Consider the following 4,841-nt stretch of genomic DNA (forward strand, 5'->3'; position numbering starts at 1 on the left):
GAATCATAAGGTGATGTTGTGAATAGGTGATGATGTGTAGGTGGGGGTGAGTATGGGTATATGATGGATACGTTGTATCAGTATATGTATGATTGGTTATTTGTATACCACTACTATATCTATTCCTTATGTCTTATGTAATATTTATGAAATACTCACGCTTTTTGTTTGAATATAACCTCCACGTGGGTAACACGCAGGTAATTAGGAGTAGTCTGTTGAGCTAAGAGGATAGCTTCATGGCGTCCTTTTACCTTTTGTTTAGATTGAAGGGAGTCTTGTTCTAATATGTAACATCGGGGTCAGGATCGTTATGTTTTAGAACATTTATATTCGCTTTTGACTATTTGAATTTGAATTACATTTTGATGAATTACCTTTCAGAGGATTTTGGAGTTGATGTTTTGAGTTATAACTCATGAACCACGGGGTTTAATTGATGTGTTATTAATAGTATTAAATATGTTTTAAATTGTGAATTTCGCTGCGAGATAATCTGTTTTGTGTTGCGATGATAAATAAAATTTAGTTTCAAATAAATGTTGAGAACCCGTGTTACGGAGCAGGACTAATGTTTCTGAAGTTTTTATGACAATGTGACGCCCTTATTGGTGATTGTATTTGATTTAATTCGTATTATATTGCGAATATTCCTTGTGGGTTAGAAGGGTGTTAAACTTTTGCCACTGAAAGCTTCATGCTTCTTGAACTGATCAAAACAATGAGGATAATAGATCCTCCTCGCATTGATTGGCGAAACAACCATCTTCTATAGCTTGACGAAGCCACTGATCACCGAAGTACCTTGATCCCATCTATATGTATGAATTCATATAATAATGAAACACAGGCCAATTAATTTTAAAAGAAGAGTGCAAATTTTGGGGTGCAACAGCTGCCCCTATTCAATCATCTTAAACTTGATATGTGAGAGAAAACGAAAACTTTTGATCAATCAAGGTAGAAGAGGATTGAATATAAAAAAACCCATAAATTTTCCCTCTAGTTAAAGCAAATGTGTATGAGTTTTTCTCTTCTCTCTTTCTTTTTTATCTTTCTTCTCTTTCTTTTGTATCTCTTTCTTTCTTTTGTCTTTTTTTATCATCAAAGGAAACCATGAGGATCTCGAGGGGCTCAAAATAGCGTTCCTCTTCGATATGGAGTAGATCAATGTCCACCTACATCAAAGCCTTAGGCTTCTCTCCAAACTGCAACATTCTCTCCTTAAGCGCCTTCTGCACCAAGTCCCTGAAAAGCACACATTGTGAAGTTTTGTGACATAATACTTACAAAAACCTCTTTTTTTTCCTTTTCTCTAATGGAGATTTTTTAGGCTTGGAGGCACAATAATCTGCTTATCAATAATCAAAGGATCAAAAATATCGTCACATTTCGTTATATTGAAAGTATATGTCTTAGCAACAAATTTTTCATTTTTGCTGGAATCGGCAAGGTTTTTGCCATTTGATGGTTTTCATAACTTACAGACATATGAAGATCCTGGATTTAGTTCTTCCATATGGACTTCGCTCTCTTCAACACATTCATCAACTAAATCTGATAGATAACAATTTGTTTCTACATATGCGACCTTTTGTTGTACTTATTTGATCTGGCCTTCTCAACTTTCAAGTGTTCGACTTGCCGAATCTTGTCCGCCAATTGGGCCATGTCTCTAAGGTAAGGTATTGAGTGTCTAACTATTTTCTAATGGAATAATCTAGACCTCCGGTGGCCATTTTGACCAACTCATGTTCAGGGACCTGTGTAAAACATCTTGCCTTAAAAAGTCTAAGCCTATTCATATAATCATCAATCGACTCAAGCATTTTACGCCTAACACTGGCTAATTCTTTAAGGCTTATTTTCGAATGGCCCGTGTAGATTGCTCATGTAACACTCTCTCTAGTTGGTTCCAATTCTCTATGGACTGAGTAGGGAGTGTGGTAAACCAAGTGAAAGCATTTTTAGTTAGAGAACAGGGGAAAGGTTTGTTTGGTAAAAATAGCGGTTGGCTGATAAGCTAGCTGATAGCTTATAGTTGATGCCAGATGACTGATAGCTTATAGATGATGGTTGAGACTGATAGATGATAAGCTAATAAAGTGTTTGGTAAAATTAGCTGTTAAACTAACTTATAAAAGTGAAATGAGATGAAAGATATTAATACATAATTATTTTACTTTAAATTAAAATAAATTAGAGTGGATAAAAGTGGGTTTTTAAAAAAATAATAAGGAAATAAAAGGAAAAAATGATAAGATATAAGCTAAAATGCTATTTGAAATAACGTCTAAAAAATAAGTTATAAGCTAGAAAAGTAAGCTATAAGCCCGTGAAGAAAATAACGTTACCAAACAGGTCTAATTGTCATATGAGCTTATAAGCTATAAGCTATAAGCTCAAAATTGTGTTGAACCAAATAGAGCCAAAGTAAATTCTCATTGTTTGCAATGTCGCCAGCCTCAGTCAAATATCTAGTGACATGCTCGACTATAGATTCATTAGTGTCACTAGGAAACTTGGTGAACTTGGGAACTTTCCAACCCCTAGGGAGTTTCGTCTGTCGAACATATTCTGACAGGGGATAAACGAAGTTAGGCCTGTGAAGGCCGACATTGAGTCTGTTTTGGGCCAAAATATGTTTGACCACGTTGGCAATATTATCATTCCCTCCTAAGTTGTTTTGTTGAACATTTCTAAGTATTTGATCAGCATTCTGGTTTTTATTTACTATTGTTGGCCTAGGATTGTTATGACTTATATATTCTTCATTTTCTTTATTTAGGGTAGTTTTTGGAGGTCGAAATCCCAAATGTTGCCCTTGGTTAACAGGGGCCATCCCATTGTCAAGTGTTTCGACTCCTAACATTTGAGACTTGAGGGGTAGGTCGCGCCTGAATCTAAGGAGCGCCGAAAAAACCGATTATTCGACCCGTCTGATTGGCTAGAAACTCATAACTTTAGTTAGTATTTAAAATCAACGGGTTGAATATAGTACTCATTTGTCTAGTCAATGTATTAACCATTTCATGGTTACTTTCATCCATTTGTAGCCTTATAGCCATCATGGATGTTATATTCAACCATGGAGTCACTTGAGGGATATAATTCATCCCTCATGGCGGTGGCACTGTTTGATCTATATTGTTTATATTCGAAATGGAGTCATGTTGAGGATTGTAAGGTGGCATGGGAGCAATTGTGTTATCTGCGTATGTCGATGCACTAGTTTGAAGGTTTTCCATCATTGATAATGGCATGCCATATGGGTATTCTCTATTACCTGTTGTATTGAAAAGCCACATGGAAATGGTGACACGGGTTCTCCCAAAATAGGTTTTGTAACCATGGGTTAAAAGGGAGATTACCGCTATTGTGAGGGTATCACTCCATGTTATGATGTCGACAATATTATCATTGTTGACACTACAGGGGCCATTGTATCAACAAGAGTAAAAACGACCACATCTCCAATCTATGATTCGACCGGGAGTTCTGCTGGGTTTTGAGGATTGTTCTATGGGTTAGAAGTAGAGTTATCCATATTTGGACGTGTCATTCTAGGCAGAGATTTTCCACTTCTTAAACACATTCATACATCTGTATTGAGAACATTTTATACATGAAGAACAACTCACTAAGTCTTGAATACATAACTTTGAGAAAAAAATACTAAATCCCAACTTCAACTTCAGAGTAGCGACTTCGACTTCTTGGGCTAAAGCTTTCTATGTCGAAATGCTCCTGACTTCGACCTCATAGGCTAAAATGTCCACACCGAAATACTCCTAAAAATGTCTAAATTTCATTAAGTATTTCTCTGAACTCCTTTCTCATTTGTCGAGCTCAATGACGTTGAAATTCCATACTAACATGTGTACATATAGACTCTACATTAATCTTATTAGGGCATTAGCATGGAATACATGACACAAAACATAGCACTCTAAAAATCTTCAATGTGTATACTTGAGTGCTTGAATTCTAAAGCCGGTTGTATCCTCCTTATATAGCAATTCTTCTGGGCTTTTCTTCATAGATTTGAGATTTGATTTCGTCAAGAAATAATGTAGATTCTGTTGGATACTTGATTTATTCCTTGAATATCTTCAACAAAAAGATATGATATGGTTTGTTACAAATTCAAATTTAAATCTGATTTGATCTTCACAGTTGTCCCACAAATCATATAATCATATTGTTAACTTAATAATAACAAAATTTGATTTAATATTTAATCAGATAATCTACCAAAATGCAGCAGTCAAGTCCTGATGCGCAAGGCCTAGATGTCAAGCAACATGTTGGGACATCGTGTCCAGTATGTGTCCCTTATGTACCTCCATACAGTTTTAGCAAGCTAGATCAACTTGAACACTTTGAACACTTCTTCAATGAAGGGATGGCAACGGGTAGGGTCGGGTGCGGGTTTCACACTATCCAAACCCGCACCTGAAATCACCACCCGAACCCGAACCCACACCCACACCCGTTGGGTTCATGTTTTTTCACCCGAACCCGCAATAAAACATATAAAATACAACAACATCTAAGCAATCTGTACAAGTTAACAATCTTATCATAGACTATTGCAAGCATGAAATATTTCCTCAATGCATCTAAGTGTTCCATAACAAGAAATATTGCAGGGATATTCCACCAAAGACATGAAAACTTGTCCGGTGTAATGGTTGTGACTGCGTGTACGTGACAAACTGTATCAACAACGACCATCTAGTTTGCAAAGCTCCAAACCAGAGATAACTCACCTAACCAACTCTAATAATATTTCTGAATTAATTCCTCAATAACCTTCTCTCTCTTTTTATAACAGAAAA

The sequence above is a fragment of the Vicia villosa genome, linkage group LG2 (genome assembly GCF_029867415.1).
Source record: "Vicia villosa cultivar HV-30 ecotype Madison, WI linkage group LG2, Vvil1.0, whole genome shotgun sequence".
NCBI lineage: Eukaryota > Viridiplantae > Streptophyta > Magnoliopsida > Fabales > Fabaceae > Vicia > Vicia villosa.